Source organism: Neomonachus schauinslandi, chromosome 14, assembly GCF_002201575.2.
Source record: "Neomonachus schauinslandi chromosome 14, ASM220157v2, whole genome shotgun sequence".
Classification (NCBI taxonomy): Eukaryota; Metazoa; Chordata; class Mammalia; order Carnivora; family Phocidae; genus Neomonachus; species Neomonachus schauinslandi.
Genome location: NC_058416.1, coordinates 58,320,393 through 58,338,967, shown reverse-complemented (window position 1 = coordinate 58,338,967; position 18,575 = coordinate 58,320,393).

The following is an 18,575-nucleotide window of genomic DNA, read 5'->3' as shown; positions in this document are numbered from 1 at the left end:
ATTTTCACCTGAGACCTTTGATTCATTTCTTGTATTCATGAGTCTTCTGATGATGAATTTTTTTAGCTTTCTTATGTCAAAAAGTGTTTTTAGTCTACCTTTATTTTGCTAAATAGTCTTACTGGATGCAGAAGTCTAGGTTGATAGTTTTTACTCCATTCAGTACCTTAAATGGTAGCGCTACTGTTTTCTGGCTTTTGTTGTGTCCAAAAAAATTCTGCTGAAATTTGTGCCTTTCTCTGCATGCAATGTGTTTCTTCTCTGGCTGCTTTTCAGATTTTCTCTTTGACGTTGGTTTTTAGCAATTTGATTATGATGTACGGTGGTGCAGTTTTCTTTATGTTTCTGGTGTTTGAGGTTTATTGAGCTTCTTGGACTTGTGCGTTTATAATTTCCATCAAGTTTGGAAAATTTTGGCCCCTATTTCTTCACATATTTTTTCTTTTTTTAAGATTTTATTTATTTATTTGTCAGAGACAACGAGAGAGGGAACACAAGCATGGGGAGTGGGAGAGGGAGGAGCAGGCCTCCCGCTGAGCAGGGAGCCCGATGCGGGGCTCGATCCCAGGACCCTGGGATCATGACCTGAGCTGAAGGTAGACACTTAATGACTGAGCCACCCAGGTGCCCTTTTTGTCTTTCCCCGACTCTGGGAAGACTTCAAAAGTTCACTGATGCTTTTTTTCATTTTTGTTCAGTCTTTTCTTTCTGTATTTTATTTTGAATGCTTTCTATTGATGTCTTCAAGTTCACTAATTTCTTCTTCTACATTCTAATCTGCTGTAAATCCCACTAATATATTTTTTAATCTCAACATTTGTAATTTTCATCTCTTGAAGTTGTGTCTTTCTTGTATCTTTCATATTTTTGTCTTTTTTCTAGTTTCTTGATAATATGGAATAATACTACAGAATAATGGCTACTGGTCTACTAATTCTATCATCCATTTATTTTGGGGTCACTTTTGACTGATTTTTCTTTTTTTTTTCCATGTGTCCTATTTTCCTGCTTTTTTTTGTTCCTGGTAATTTGGATTTTTTGCCAGACACTGTTAATTCTACTTACTCGGATGCTGGATACCTTTGTATTCCAATAAATTTTCTTGAGCTTTGTTCTGCAATGCAGTTACTTAGAAACAGTTTGATCCTTGAGTTAATGCTTTGTTAGGCAGGATTACAGATTTGTTTAGTCTAGAGATAATTTTGCCCCATTGAGGCAAACTCTTTCTGGTTTCTCTATGCAGTGGGAACAGGAGCTAATCTGGCTGTGTGTGAACTCTAAATGTTGTTCCCTCTAATGTTTTTGGTGGTTCTTTTTCTTGGCTTCAGATAATTTTCTCCCATGTTTACACTGATCAGGAGTTAACAGACGACTCGATGGGGGAACTGCAGATGGTCAGAACTCTTTATACCGCTCTCTCATCTCTGCTGCCCTGCCCTGAAAACTAAACCACTTTGATTTTTGGAACTCTCAGCTCAAATAAGAGAACTCTTGTTTCAAAGGGAAACTACTGGGCTGCACTTGGCTTCCCTTGCCCTGCACCCATTGTCTGGAAAGTCTCTCTAGGCTATAAACTGGTGCAATTCTGGTGTCTACTTAGTTTCCTGTTTCTTTTACTACTTGATGTCCAGGGTCTTGAAAAACATTTTTTTTTTTTTTTTTTTTTAGGGACGCCTAAGGTGATTAAGCACCTGACTCTTGATTTCGGCTCTGGTCATGATCTCAGGGTTATGAGATTGAGCCCCTTGTCAGGCTCTGCACTGAGCGTGCAGCCTGCTTAAGATTCTCTCTCCCTCTCCCTCTGCTCCTCCCCCCACACTTGTGATCTCTCTCTCTAAAAGAAAAATAAATAAAGGAAAATATTTTTTTAAAGGATATTTTCCACCAGTTTCTTATTTGGCCAGGAGGGTAAGTCTGATCTTTGTTACTCTAGCTTGTCTGGGATTAGAAGTCCTGGATGAGTTTCTCTAAAACTGACCTTTTGTAGTATAGATGTGATGGAAGTATAAGGAGCCAAGAGTATTGAGGATGTTGACAAAACAGGATGAAGCAATACATCACGAGGCTTAGGTTGTACTGGGAAAGAATATAGGAAGGGTCATACTCAGAGAACGGACTAGAGGGCTTCCAAATTCACAAAGCAAGGGTGGCAGGAATAAGGCAAAGAGAACCTAGGAGTTGAAGAGGTTGGGCTCAGAATTTGGCATGCTTATTTAAGATTTCAGAGGTGAGGCAGTTCAAGGTGACAAGCTACACGATGTGGATATCATCTGGCTTGAGTGGAGTGTGAGGGCAATTGATGAAACTGAGGAAGTATTTGGAATGTGGAAGAATGATTTACCTCTGCTGGGCAGAGTTTCAGATGGGTCCATTTCCTTGGGAGAGGAGGAAAGAGAGGCTTATGTTAAACCAGGCTATGGGGGAAAGTTTATTTACACTTGACTAAATGTTCCCTAGAGCACAGTGAAAATGACTAGAGGTAATGTCCGCTGTAGAAGCTGGTAGGACAAAAATGCAAAGCAGCATGGAGAGGACAACAAAGGAGAAGAGTGAGCTTGATTGACAGGCTAGGCATTCCAGGGATAAGATATACTACATTCCAGCTGACCAGCCTGCCAACTGATGTGGGAGGTCAGAAGCAAGCTGGCAGTTGGTGGCCAACCTCTCAGATGGCCTCCAAGTACTCTCACATCCTGGGATTTGTGTCCTTGTGTATCCCCTTCCACACCAAATAGGGCTGACTTTTGTAACCAATAGGATATTTTGGAAATGACAGAGAATTACTTCCAAGGCTAGGTCATAAAAGAACTGTTGGCCTCTCCCTTGTTCCATCTTGGATCACTGGGAGAGGCTGCCTACCAGGCTGCAGGGACACTTAACACAGCTTGGATAAGTGTCAGAGGCCCACATGGAGAGGACCTGAGGCTTTCAGCCCACGACCAGCATTAACTTGCCAGGTATGTGAGTGAACCAGATCTCAGAAGATTGCAGCCCTGACCCAACATTGTGACAGTCACTTTGTGAGTGACCTTAGAGCCAGAATCACCCAGCCAGGCTGCTCCTGCATTTTTTTTATCTTAATTTTATTATGTTTTGTTAGTCACCATCATTAGTTTTTGATGTAGTGATCCACGATCCATTGTTTTCGTATAACACCCAGTGCTCCATGCAGTACGTGCCCTCCTTAATACCCATCACCGGGCTAACCAATACCCCCTCCCCCCTCCCCTCTAAAGCCCGGTTTGTTTCTCAGGTCCATAGTCTCTCATGGTTCATCTCTCCCTCCAATTCCCCCCGCCCATGTTTCCCTTCCTTCTCTTAATGTCCTCCATGTTATTCCTTATGTTCCACAAGTAAGTGAAACCCTATGGTAATTGACTTTCTCTGCTTGACTTATTTCCCTTAGCATAATCTCCTCCAGTCCCATCCATGTTGATGTAAACGTTGGGGATTCATCTTTTCTGATGGCTGAGTAATATTCCATCGTGTATATGGACCACATCTTCTTTATCCATTCATCTGTCGAAGGGCGTCTCGGCTCTTTCCACAGTTTGGCTATTGTGGACATCGCTGCTAGAACATTGGGGTGCATATGGCTCTTCTTTTCACTACATCTGTGTCTTTGGGGTAAATACCCAGTAGTGCAATTGCTGGGTCATAGGGTAGCTCTATTTTAACATTTTTGAGGAACCTCCACACTGTTTTCCAAAGTGGCCGCACCAACCTGCATTCCCACCAACAGTGTAAGAGAGTTCCCCTTTCTCCACAACCTCTCCCACATTTGTTGTTTCTTTCCCTGTCCATTTTGGCCATTCTAGCTGGTGTAAGGTGGTATCTCAGTGTGGTTTTGATTTGGATTTCCCTGATGGCTCATGATGATGAACACTTTTTCATGTGTCTGTTAGCCATTTGTATGTCTTCTTCAGAGAAGTGTCTGTTCATCTCTTCTGCCCACTTTTTGACTTGATCATTTGTTTTTTGGGTGTCGAGTTTGAGAAGTTCTTTATAGATTTTGGATAGCAGCCCTTTATCTGTAGTGTCATTTACAAATATCTTCTCCCATTCTGTGGGCTGCCTCTTTGTTTTGTTGACTGTTTCGTTTGCTGTGCAGAAGCTTTTTATCTTGATGAAGTCCCAAAAGTTCATTTTTGCTTTTGTTTCACTAGCTTTTGGAGATGTATCTTGAAAGAAGTTGCTGTGGCCGATGTCAAAGAGGTTACTGCCTATGTTCTCCTCTAGGATTTGGATGGATTCCTGTCTCACATTGAGGTCTTTCATCCACTTTGAGTTTATCTTTGTGCGTGGTGTTAGAGAATGGTCGAGTTTCATTCTTCTGCATGTGGCTGTCCAATTTTCCCAGCACCATTTGTTGAAGAGACTGTCTTTTTTCCATTGCATGTTTTTTTCCTGCTTTGTCAAAGATTATTTGACCATAGAGTTGAGGGTCCATATCTGGGTTCTCTATTCTGTTCCATTGGTCTGTATGTCTGTTTTTGTGCCAGTACCATGCTGTCTTGGTGATCACAGCTTGGTAATAGGGCTTGAAATCGGGCAACGTGATGCCCCCAGCTTTGTTTTTCTCTTTCAACATCTCCTTGGTGATTCGGGGTCTTTTCTGATTCCATACAAATTTTAGGATTGTTGTTCCAGCACTTTGAAAAACGTCATTGGAATTTTAATCGGGATGGCATTGAAGGTATAGATTGCTCTGGGTAGCATAGACATTTTAACAATGTTTATTCTTCCGATCCATGAGCACGGAATATTTTTCCATCTTTTCGTGTCTTCTTCAATTTCTTTCATGAGTGTTTTGTAGTTCCTAGAGTATAGATCCTTTCCCTCTTTGGTTAGGTTTATTCCGTGGTCTCTTATGGTTTTTGGTGCTATGGTAAATGGAATCGTTTCTTTAGTGTCTCTTTCTACAGTTGCGCTGTTAGTGTATAAGAAAGCAACTGATTTCTGTGCATTGATTTTGTATCCTGCCACATTACTGAATTGCTGGATGAGTTCTAGTAATTTGGGGGTGGCGTCTTTTGGGTTTTCCACATAAAGTATCATGTCACCTGCGCAAAGAGAGAGTTTGACTTCTTCTTTGCCAATTTGAATAGCTTTTATTTCTTTTTGTTGTCTGATTGCTGTTGCTAGGACTTCTAGTACTATGTTGAACAATAGTGGCACGAGTGGGCACCCTTGACGTGTTCCTGATCTTAAGGGAAAGGCTCTCAGCTTTTCCCCATTGAGGATGATATTCGCTGTGGGTTTTTCATAGATGGATTTTTATGAACTTGAGGAATGTTCCCTCTATCCCTATACTCTGGAGAGTTGTAATCAGGAAAGGATGTTGTATTCTGTCAAATGCCTTTTCTGCATCAATTGAGAGGACCCTATGGTTCTTCTCCCTCCTCTTATTAATGTGTTCTGTCACATTGATTGATTTGCGAAGGTTGAACCACCCTTGCATCCCAGGGATAAATCCCACTTGGTCATGGTGGATGATCCTTTTAATGTATTGTTGGATCCTATTAGCTAGGATTTTGTTGAGGATTTTGGAATCCATATTCATCAGGGATATCGGTCTGAAATTCTCCTTTTTGATGGGGTCTTTGCCTGGTTTGGGGATTAAGGTAATGCTGGCCTCACAGAATGAGTTTGGAAGTTTTCCTTCTGTTTCTAATTTTTGAAACAGCTTCAGTAGAATAGGTATTATTTCTTCTTTGAATGGTTGGTTGAATTCCCCTGGGAATCCATCAGGCCCTGGACTCTTGTTTGGGGGCAGGTTTTTGATCACTGCTTCAATCTCATTACTGGTTATTGGCCTATTCAGGTTGTCAATTTCTTCCTGTTTCAGTCTTGGCAGCGTATAGGTTTCCAGGAAGGCTTCCATTTCATCCAGATTGCTCAGTTTATTGGCATATAGTTGTTGATAATAATTTCTGATAATTGTTTCTATTTCCTTCGTGTTAGTCGTGATCTCTCCCCTTGCAGTCATAATTTTATTAATCTGGGTCCTTTCTCTTTCCTTTTGGATAAGTCTGGCCAGTGGTTTATCGATCTTATTAATTCTTTCAAAAAACCAACACTTAGTTTCATTGATCTGATCTACTGTGTTTCTGGTTTCTAATTCATTGATTTCTGCTCTAATTTTAATTATTTCTCTTCTAATGCGTGGCTTAGGCGTCTTTTGTTGCTTTTTCTCTCGTTCTTTAAGGTGTAGAGTTAGTTGGTGAATTCGGGGGTTTTCTATTTTTTTGGAGTGAGGCTTGGATGGCTATGTATTTCCCCCTTAGGACTGCCTTTGCAGTATCCCATAGGTTTTGGACCGATGTGTTTTCGTTCTCATTGATTTCCATGAATTGTTTAAGTTCTTCTTTGATTTCTTGGTTGACCCAAACATTCTTGAGCAGAGTGGTCTTTAGCTTCCAAGTGTTTGAATTTCTGCCAAATTTTTTCTTGTGATTGAGTTCCAGTTTTAGAGCATTGTGGTCTGAGAATATGCAGGGAATAATCTCAATCTTTTGGTATCGGTTGAGACCTGATTTGTTTCCCACTATGTGGTCAATTCTGGAGAAAGTCCCAGGTGCGCACGAGAAGAATGAATATTCTGTTGTTCTGTAAATATCTATGAGATCTATCTGGTGCAATGTATCATTCAAAGCTCTTGTTTCCTTGTTGATTTTCTGCTTAGATGATCCGTCCATTGCTGAGAGGGGAGTATTGAGGTCTCCTACAATTAACGTATTGTTATCAATATGACTCTTTATTTGGGTTAACAGTTGGCTTACGTAGATGGCTGCTCCCATGTTGGGGGCATAGATATTTACAATTGTTAGATCTTGTTGGATAGACCCTTTAAGAATGATATAGTGTCCTTCTGTGTCTCTTATTACAGACTTAAAAATCTGATTTGTCTGACATAAGAATTGCTACCCCAGCTTTCTTTTGAGGTCCGCTGGCATGGAAGATAGATCTCCATCCCTTCCCTTTCAGTCTGGATGTATCTTTAGGTTCAAAATGAGTCTCTTGTAGACAGCATATGGATGGCTCCTGTCTTTTTTATCCAATCTGCAACCCTGTGCCATTTTATGGGAGCGTTTAGGCCATTCACGTTGAGAGTGATTACTGAAAGATATGAATTAATTGTCCTCACGTTGCCTGTGAAGACGCTGTTTTTATAGATGGTCCTTGAAAATTTCTGTTGTAGATCACTCTTGGGGGTCTTTCTCCTTTTATAGAACCCCCCCTTAATATTTCTTGCAGGCCCGGCTTAGTGGTCACATATTCTTTCAGTTTCTGCTGGTCATGGAAGCTCTGCATCTCTGCAGCCATTCTAAATGAAAGCCTTGCCAGATAAAGTATTCTTGGCTGCATGTTCTTCTCATTTAGTACCCTGACTATGTCTTGCCAGGCCTTTCTGGCTTGCCAGGTCTCTGTGGATAGGTCTGACGTTATTCTGATGTTCCTCCCTTTGTACGTAAGGAATCTCTTCCCCCTCACTGCCCTTAAGATGGTTTCCCTGGTTCTAAGATTTGCAAGTTTTACTATTACATGCCGGGGTGTTGGCCTCTTTTCCTTGATCTTGGGAGGGGTCCTCTCTGCCTCTAGGACTCGAATGTTTGTTTCATTCCCCAGATTAGGGACGTTCTCAGCCACGATTTGCTCAAATACATCTTCTAGTCCTCTCTCTCTCCACTCCCTCCGGGATTCCAATTATTCTGACATTGGAATGCCTCATGGTGTCACTTATTTCTCTGATTCTATTTTCATGGATTCTGAGTTGGTTTTCCCTGGCCTCCTCTTTTCCCTTTTTATGTATTATATTGTTTTCCAGGTCGCCTATTCTCTCTTCTGTCTCAGTTACCCTAGCGGTTAGATTATCTAGATTGGATTGGATCTCATTGATAGCATTTTTAAGTTCTGCCAATTCACCTTTTATTTCTGCCCTTAGAAACTCTTAATTGACTTCTCCATTCTAGCCATTGTCTTCACAATTGCTAGCCTGAATTCCATCTCCGACATCTTGGTTATATCTGCATCCATTTGTAAATCTGCAGCATAAGTCATAATCTCTGAGTCTTTTCTGTTTTGGGGGCTTCTCCTCCTACTCATTCTGTTGATGGGTGTTTGAGGGAATGTATAGAGTCCAAATTATTGACCAGAACCCAAGCAAGGTGCACCTGTTTTCTTGGGACCTTAGAGTTGCTGGCCTCTTGTTTTCCCAGCCTGTCTTCTGCGGGAAGGGCCTGCCTTGCTGTTACCCAGGCAACCCTGTTTGGGCGGAGTTGCCCTGCACCCCTGTGGTGGGGGATGGGCTCAGTGGGAATCAGTCTTTGGGGCTTTTGTTCCCTGGCGCCTTTCCCTGGCGGCTTTCCGTGTCTCTTCAGCAAGTCAGAGCAGAAGAGACCGTTTCCAGCCCTCTGCCTCAGAGCAGAGAGACCACAGTCTGTTCTTCAGTGAGCTCTCCAGGCCACACCGTCTCCGTTTCTGTCCGTGCTCCTATAAACTGCAGCGTTCTGGGTTGGGTGACCCTCCACAGCGGTCCCAGTCCTGCCTCCAGGTTGGGGCACGTCTCTGCCCTTTGTGCTTCTAAAACAGCCAGCTGCTCCCAGTTCGCCCGCACACGACCCCGGCACACCGGGTTTCCATCTCAGGGGCTGCAGTTCGCATGTGCGTGACCCCGGCGCTCGGGGTTTCCACCCCGGGGGCTGCCCTAAAGTCCTTTCCCGACACTACCGGTCTGCGAGTCTGTGCCCCATCCGCAGCGCGTGAGGCTGTCACTCACCGGCGGTGTAGGATCCCTATGTCCAGGCACCCTCCCGCTGCCGTTTATCCTCCGATATCTGCCCGCAGAATCACGGCTCTCCGCTTCGTACCTCAAAACCTACTGCCTGCGATATTCTGTTTGTAGAGATCCAGATCTTCTTACATCTCAGGCTGGTTTCGTGGGTGCTCAGAGTGGTCTGGTAGATAGCCAGCTCAATTCCGGGGACCAGTTGAAATAGGGTCCCCTACTCCTCCGCCATCTTCCCCCCCTCTAGAATTCTTTTGAATCATTGTCTAATTCTTCTTCAACAAAAACTAACACTGTATATAACACAGAATTCTATACTCACACAAGCAAACATAAAAGATCTGTAGAGCACGCAGTCACTGAAACCACGTCACTGAGTAGTGTTCATTAAGTAGCACACGGAGGCCTTTTACGAAAAACAGAACGCCAGCGTCAGGTCAGGCTGACTACTGCCCTCCACCTGAGAGGCGAGCCCAAATCCATCCACACTGGGGTAAGTCTGGAGACTTCTGATTTGCAGGAACCCATGTTGAATGGGTATAGGGGGAGGATACTGGGGGATCAAGCCTAACAGAGCAGCCCCCTTTGATGGCAGAAAGTACATTTCTGCAACCGGCGAGGATCGGAGCAGATTTTACAAGGTTCTTCTATGATTGCAAAGACCAAGCCATCAACCCAGCTTTCCTTTTGATATGTGGCTTTCGATATTGTACACAGATGTGACCTGTACAGTATTGAAAGAAAGAACAAAGGAGCAGGGTGCTAAACCATTCTGGGCAAACTACCACATCAGGTGTGTTGTGTATTTTCATTTGGGCCAAATTTCATTTCAAGTCTTAGGGGCTTTACCCACAATGACTTTGGATTGTGCTGTGCCCCCAGAAAAGGTCCGAGGCAACATGTCTCTCTAGAACCCTGGAGTACAGAAGGGAAATTTTCTTGTCCCCCAGCCAACTTCAGTCCCAAAGAGGAAAATGCTGCTCTGAGCTTGTCGTTGAACCTCTAAAGGATTTCCTTCTGTGTTCAACTATTCTATAGTAAATCACTCTGGATGTTATCACGTTTTTTTCTCTTTTTTACTTAAGTTGTGCGTTTTTGGAAGTTTCTCTTCCTTGGCCCTGCTGAATCAACCCAAAATAGAGGCCTATTTTGTCTTCTTTTCAACCGTTTTCCGAATCTTGGAGGACGGCCTTAATGCATAAATATTTTCTTTTTCAGGCTTAACACATGGAGTTTGGCCAAAACTTCTTCCCATGGTATGGATTCTGCTATGTGCATTGCAAGCAGAACATCCTGAATTTGAAGACCTTGGACAAATTACTAAATCTTTCTGAGCCCAAGTGTTCTGTTTTGTAAAATTGGTGTAGGAAGGCTGTATTGATTATTTGTTTCATAATGTCGTGGGTGAAAAACCATTGATTTAGGTAGAGAGGTTCTTGTGGTTTAGGCTGAGTTGGCCTATCTCAGCTGGGTTTGTACATGTGTGTGAGGCAGGCTGACATGTTGGCGGATGCTAGCTAATCACGGGTGGACTCGCGCATGTGGGGGGGGTCAGATGTGACACAGGCGACCGGGCCATAATTTCTCATACTACTGGTGAAGGTCTGTTTACATAGTAATAATGCTCTAAGAAGCCTCAGTGCATACACCTTTTTGAAACCTCTGCTTACATCCCATTTACTAAAATTCCATTGGCCAAAGAAAGTAGCATCGCCAACAAGATTCAAAATTCAAGAGATGGGAAACCGGACTCTGCTTATGTATAAAGGATGATGGTGAACTGTGGGAGTCTTTATAATCTATCCCCAAATGTCAAACACATAGTGGTGACCCAAGGATTAAATGACAGAAAAATGCCAAGGGTTAAGTTCAGAGCCTGGCACACAGGAGGCATGCAATAAATCTTGGTCTTCTTCCTCCACGACTCTTCATCACCTGGTGATAAATTGGTGTTCATGTAATAAATGGAGACTCTGTGATAGCGTTGGGAAGATGGAGAGACTTGAGCGGGCAGAGGCGCTCCCTCGTTAAAGCAGCAGGTGAGCGGGACCCCAGCGTTCTGCCTCCGGTCGGGGAGAGACAGCCAGTACGTGGGGTGCAAAATCCCAGATCCAATAACTTTCCAGCCCCAGAAAAACTTCTCTTCAGCCCAGGAAAGGCAGCACAAGCTCCTCCGCTTTGCCAGCTAGTGAAGAGTTTTGATGATCTGGAATCTGACGGCACTGGAAAGAGGCAGAAGCTGTCCCTGTGGGTAACAGATCTAACCTGCAAACCCCCAGGCTTCCTCCTAGGGAGCAGGAGTGCAATCCAATGCATTAGCTCAGCCAGAAAGGACCAGTAATGGGAAGGGCCGCCCCCCGCTTCCCCACAGGAGAAGGCCTCCTCCCAGCATTCCTGGCAGGACCAAGGTCAGGAAGGAAAGAGGAGTGGGAGCCTGGCAAGTTGGGTGAAGCGAGAGACCAGGGGCAAGTGGTGAAGCTGCCAGTCAGTTTTTCAAGTACAAGGGCGCCCCTCTTGCTGCCGTGCTATGATCTAAGATGGCAAAGCTGAGTGAGAGGGCAGCATCTGCTGGTTTCTCTGCTACTTCCAGGTGGCCGGGGGACTCTGGAAAAATCAGAGACTCAGGAGCGTGCTTGCTTAGCATGCACACCAAGGTTTGGCTGGCCAGAGGAATCCCAGAGAAGGCTCTGACCCAACTCCTGTTTCGGTGGCTGCATCCCTGGGCCGGAGTGCCAGTCCTCCCAGGGAACTTTTGCAGTCTGGCCTGCTTTCCAAGGCCACTGTTTGCCTGAGCTTTCCCTGGCATTCGTCATGTGTTCACGGGCTCCCAGATCTGGGCTTTTTTCTTCATCTTGTGAATTAGCTGCAAATCCACGGTGTCCCCCACAAGAGAAAGTGAAAGGAGACGCCTCTGTGGAAATGCTCTGGGGTATGACTGCCGAGGCCAGACTGGTGGCAAGACCGCAGTTCATTCTCAATAAGGGGGAGGGGGGAAGAAAAGGAAAGCAAAGAACCCACGTATCTTCTCAAAACGTGCCCGTGGTCAGGAAGTGCCTGATTGAGTTGTCCAGAGGCGGAAATTAAGACAGAGAGATTTAACTGCCCAAGATCCAACAGTCGAAGAGCCAAGTGGCCATGGCTTGAAACTAAGAAGCTGGTTCTCGAGCCCAGGCCTGCTAAGTGAGGGTCCGGTGGACAAGGGGGTGCAGATTACTTGAGTTTCTGTCTTGCAAAGGCCACGTGGAGCTGGTGCAACCTCAGGGAAGCCACAGTATCAGTTTCTACGCCTGCAAAACGGGGCTGAAAAAACCATCTTCCTGGGGGCATTTTTGGAGAATGAAGGTGCGGTCTGCCAAGAGCTAGTGTAGACCAAGGTCTCCAAATCCAATATTTCGTACACCAGGAGCACGGGGCAACTTTCAGAGCCGTTCTCTATTAAGTAGCTATGGTAATTACATTTTCATCCTTTTATTTATATGAACATAGAGGGATAAAGGGGCATCTTGTTGGTGCTTTAATGAACCAAGAGAAAGCGTCTGCAGATGCTAAGCAGCGCATCTGCAGCTTGGTTGCAGTGTTATCTCTGTTTATGGGCCCCTCAGGCCCCTCGCTTAGCTCCAGGCCTGGGCGGCCCAGCTTGTTCATGGAAACGGTGAGGAGAGCCTAGAGTCCACTATGGTTTTGCTGCCCAGATGCTGCAGTGAAGAACTGTCTATTCCTGTGGTTTCTCATCATATTTAGTTCCATTAATGACCATTTTAAGTACCACAACTACTCCTTTAGGTGTGTGAAAATCTTTGGCTAGATCCTTACATCTGATACCCTTATCAGCTGTGGTTTTCATTCTTGGGGCTCTTTTAATGTTTACCACGCCTTCCTATTTCATTTTGTTCTGTGCCACCTCCTTGCAGGAAGAAGAGGGAAGGCCCTGCCTTCACACAGATGAAGCCAGGAGGTGGTTGGACAGGCTTCTCCCCCGGGGGGGGAGGGGCGGTGGCAAGTTAATTTCTTTTCCGTCTGACCCAGGGAACCGGGGGCTCTGGTATAAGTCTCTGCTCTCTCAGGAGAAGAAAAAGTGGAGTGGAACGCTGTCTTGTTCTTTATATAAATACACTCAACAAACATCCAATGACACTGGGTTTCTAGGCTGACCCGTGACTTACATGGCGCATCATTTTCTTACGATACAATAAGATTGAGATCGAGATATCTTGGTTGTTGTTGGTTAAACATCTGCCTTCCGCTCGGTCATGATCCCAAGTTCCTGTGATCACCTCTTGCAGAAGGCTCCCTGCTCAGCGGGGAGTCTGCTTCTTCTCCCTCTGCACCTCCACCCTGCTCTTGTGCACGTGCGTGTGCACTCTCTTTTTCAAATATATAAATAAAATCTTTGAAAAAATAAGATTGAGGCAGCTGTATGGTTTCTCTTATAGGAAAAGGTGAAGAGGTCAAATGGTTAAGTGTCCCCCACCCCACAAGCATATGATAGTCTAATCATATTGAAATGGCTCTGGTAGGCTACATCTTATATTTAGTGGATTCCAGCTCAGCACTAGCACGGTAGCAAGAGCTAGAGATTCAAGGCAGGGTCAAAAATAGTTATCTCATAGAGAGAGGATACATGGAGGAGAACCCTGCAGATGGGAAAGATTTGTCATAAGAGCTACTCTTCAGTCTGTTTGGGGCTGAAATTCACATATGCTGCCTGGCATGGATGTTTCCTGAAGGAGGAGATCCTACCGAGAGACAAAGTGAAGGGGCCCCAGGGATGCTTTGGGTTGTGGTGAGCTGGAACGATCCAGAGCTGGTCAAAAAGGTCTAGATGTTCCCAAAAGCAAAGGTCCCATCCCTGTTTTTACCAGTCACCTATTTGTTGCTTCATGCTGCAAAGAAAAAAAAAAAAACACTGGAATCCTCTAAAGGCAAGCATAAAATCTACGGGAGCTCTACGCAGAGAGGAAATTCAAAGCCACAGAACTCTCGAGGCCCTGCAGAGGCGAAGGCTGGGACTGGGATGTGGGTCGGGATAGTGCGGAGAGAGAGAACAAGAGTGATGTTTCAAGCTGTGCAAGAGGCAGGATGTGAGCCCAACAGGCTCTCCAGTTTGGAAGCCTTATCCTTCACCCTGAGGTATTTACATCGCCTGGAAAAGGAGGAGGACAAGTTTTTGTTTTGTTTTGTTATTATTATGTAAAACTTTACATGATAAAATTTATCCTTTTAAGGATATTTTGTTTGGTTGGGTTTTTTTTTAAGTTTTCTATATTCAGATCATTTTTATTGCAATATAATTGAACTATAACATTATATTAGTTGCAGGTGTACAACATAATGATGTATATGTTGCAAAATGATCACCCTAATAAGTTAATATCCATCACCATATACACTTATGAGTTTTTTCCTTACTATGAGAACATTTAAGATCTCCCCTAACTATAGTCACCATGCAATATATTCCATCCCCGTGACTTCTATATGTGGAAGTTTCTTCTTTTTGACCTCACTCACCCATTTCGACCTCACGCCAGCCGTGGGGTGATGGTTGGACAACAGTGTGAATGTACTTTTTGCCCCTGTCCTGTAAACTTAACAAAGGGTTATAATGGGAAATTTTTGTTACAAGTATTTCGCCAGCAAAAAGAAGAGATAAACAGTATGTATAAAGAACAAAATCTTGATTTCGGAATAGAGTCGGCAGTTTTACAACTGGTGAAAGGAACAAAAGCGGAGCTGTTGTGGGACATGGTGTTCACCCTTCTGCACAGGAGTCTGAGGTGGCTCCCTGGAACAAAACCGGAAAACCCCCGAATAGGCCCAATCTCCTCAATTTACAACTTAAGAAACTTTAAGTTATGAAAAACGTCTTTCAAACTACCTCTCCACTACCGACTTTAATTCTGATCAACAACAACAACAAAAAACCCTTCTGGTTGACCAGAAGGAGAAAGTTTGAGTGAGCCTCAGGCTCCCATGTGGCCACATCTCCTCTGTTTTGGAGCTTCACTGCCTCTACCCTCTGGACTCCCAGCCTCTTTCTTGATCACCATGAAAGGCCAGGCTAGAATGTTCCTCAAGAAACAGCTGAGCTAGGCTTCCTGATAGGCTTTTTGTTATGGGTTGACCTCTGTGCCCCCCAAAATATGTGCTGAAGTCCTAACCCCTAGTACCTGTGAATATTACCTTATTTGGAAATAGGGCCATTCCAGATGTAAGTAATTAGGACGAAATCTTATTGGAGTAAGATAACCCTTAATCTGAGCATTGTCCTTACAAGAAGAGAGAGAGACACAAAACGCTAGAGATGGCCATGTGGTGACGGACACGGAGATTGGAGTGTTATACATACTAGCCAAGGAGGCAAGGAGGAATACCTCCTTAATTGTTTCAGAGGGAACCTGGTCATGCCAACACCTTGATTTCATACTTCTAGATTCTAGAGCTAAGACAAGATATTTCTGTGGTCTGAAGTCTCCCAAGTCTGTGGCGCTTCTCAGAGGAAGGGCCAAGAACCTAATCCACTGTGCTGGAGCAGGAGGCTTGCATGTGGACAGACCAGCCTGCAAGATCAGAGCTTCGCTCATTCACCATCCACATTCAGGGTGATTGTCACAGCCCAGTGCTGCTATTTACAATGTATTTTTTTTAATTTTGCCTCACTTTTTAATGTTAAACAGATTTTAAAAGGAAACCATATAACCCTGTAGTACATCCATCCTGGAGAAAAAGTCTTGGTGATTGATGGAATCGTGTTATTAGATCAGGCAATATGACAAAGCACAAAATTTAGATCGTCAGTGTGAATTCATGGACTTAAAAGAAATACCGTTGACAGTTATTTTGGAAACAATGTCCCTACAACATCAACCAAAAAAATAGCATTTCTTCCAGAGTGGCAACTCACACACACTCGTGGGGGCTAATACTTGACTTTTAACACTCATCTCTAAAAAGGAAAAGACTAAATTGAGGGTTGAATGCTTTGGAACAAGAATAAAAAAAATCAAGATAGGTAATATAATGTTTAAAAATGGAGTTATTCCAAGAAAGGGTGGGTTTAATGGCAAAGGCCTCATATTTGTTATTTTCATAATAGAAAGTGTTATCTCTGTTAGCTGTGGATATCATGTTTCTTTGGTGAGCACCTATTTGTCAGCTGTCGACGCGGACCAGCATAAGCAGGAAGGAGTGACTTGAAACTGGTGAGTCAGCTAAAATAATCCCAGTAAACAAAGGAACTGGGCCACGAACAAGAAAGCATATGGAAAGTGAAGTAGCCATTGGCCGTTTGTGATCCCACACAGTAACCAACTAAACAATATCCAAACATGAGCTCCTAGAAAGCAAATTAGCCAAATGCCCTTAAAAGAAGAAAAACAACCCCCAGACTTACTCCCTTTTTTCCCAATGAAACTCTGGTTAACGCCACTAATTTTAATGCGATACTAATAAGACATGTGTCTCTGAGCTTCCAATTACTGGGATAAAACAGACCAACAATCTTAATTATTGCACAATAAGTAAATGCCACATAAAAAAACCTAGAGACCAGTTCATTACTGGAAAACTTCGAGTCTCAAGGTCAACACCATTAAGGAAGATTGGAAGTGAAATGTCCCATTATATAACATGTGCTTTTTCTTGGCAATCAAAAGAAACTCACCCTGATGACAGGTGGCTCAGGTTTGAATGAACTTGTTCTGTGCAACCATGTCCTGACCGATCATCAGTAAGTTTTCAGCACAAGGCCTGTCATTTCCCAGTGGCTTCAAAACAATATTACCATACTCTGAAGTTGTAAATTTCTAGAATCCTAGAAAGGTGTAAAATAATCAGTTATGGATGCTGAGAATGTGCAAGGGTAAAGACAACAAATTAAAGCCACCGTACGAGTATCATCGTAACCTCCTTTGGTGTAAGGGCATCAATCAGTTTTGCACTTTAACATTGCTGGTATGACCATTTTGCATTTAAATTCTCAGAATATTCAAAGGAATAAATACGTTAGAAGCAAGATTTTAATTTAATGTATAAAATTCTGGGTTAGGTTTGTAATCTAGGTTTTTTATTGATCGGGAACATTTATTTTGCTAAATCTGTACTTTTTAATTAGTTATTCGTAAGTGGTTGTAAATATTTAGAGCAATGTTGGTTGTTTAATATCTAAGAAATTCCAATTGTTTAATAAATTCCCAAGATTAATAGTTGGGACATCGCCTGAGTTACAGTTAGTAGTGAATATTGCTCTCCATGTTCAAATGCCCCTCAGACACTAAGAAATCCATCAGCACTGAAAATGGAAAACCAGTGCTTTTTAATACATAGTAAAATAAATTTATTTAGAAATGTTATAAAAGTAAATGCTCATCTTTGCACCAGCTACAGTCATCTCATGAGCCATCTGTGGTATGTGTGTCTTACTTTGAGATATAACACCTGGATAGAAGGTTTCAGAACCTAGAGGACAATAAAGAACATTCATCTACACCTTTACATTTCTAGACTGGACACCCTTCTTTCTGGAAGTTTCTATTAGGTACTGGAATTGGAACCCAAGGCAGAGATACTGAATAATCCTTCAAAGCCTACGGTAAAAATAAAAAATATTTGTTATCTTACAGTTTGCAAGGGTCAGGAATCTGGGGGCAGCTCAGGTGGGTATTTCCAGCTCAGTGTCTCTCATGAGGCGTAGACCGGGGTGCAGTCATTTGAAGGCATATGTGGGGCTGGGAAACCCTCTTCCCACTGTGTCTAGACATTTTGGCCAAGGACCTCACGGGCTGTTTGTTGGGAGCCTTTCTTCGGGCCATCTGGTTGTTCCCCCAGACGAGTGGTCCATGAGGGGGTGAGGACCCTGCCGTGCCTTTTCAGAAGCTGGTCTCAGAAATCACACAAACTTTTCATTTCCCCTTCATTCCATTTGTGAGAAACACGTCTCAAGAAGAAGGCAGTCAGGTGCCATCTGTTTTTTGGTTTTATAAAATTTTTATTTATTTATTTTTGAATATTTAATTTATTTATTTGTCAGAGAGAGGGGGCGAAAGAGCACAAGCAGGGGGAGCAACAAGAAGAGGAAAAAGCAGGCCCCCCCGAAGCAGGTAGCAGGCAGCAGAACTTAGTCACAGGACACCGGGACCATGACCCGAGCCGAAGACATTCGCCCAACCGACTGAGCCACCCAGGCGGCCTAGGTGCCACCTGTTGTGGGGAAGCTCTCAGAGGATCTGTGGACTGATTTGTAAAACCAAAGCAACTCCCTCTCCGCACGAGAGCAGGGGACGAAACTAGGGTTCTTATTCTGAACGGGGAACGTGACAGCCTGTGCAGATGTTCCTACACACTTCAGATTTCCTGGCAGAGCACGTCATGCGGGGCTGAGCCGTGCTGAATCACCACCGTCATTTAAATGCCATTAGCTGGAAGAAGAGAAGTAGAGTGGAAACGACACATTGTCTTCCAGTTGCCTGCGTTTAAATTTCTAGTCCTTCAGAACACGCACACTTCTTTCTCCTTTCTTTTTTCCGCTTTCTCTCAGGACCGAGATCAATACAGCTTCCTTTCCTTTTAGCGCCAGTGAGCCGGGCTTTCTAGCATTTTTTCAAGTAAGAGCAAATATTTTTTGGGAATTGATGTTTCAGAGTTTTTGGCAAGACCCAAGAGACTCTCCCAGGTGTATAGGACTTACCTGTGCATTGTTTCTTCGTTGATTCTGCCAGTCTCAACAAACCCAATGTGGTGTGCTCAGTGTCAGGCTCCTTGCCCCTGGAGCTTCTGTCTGGTGGGTGAC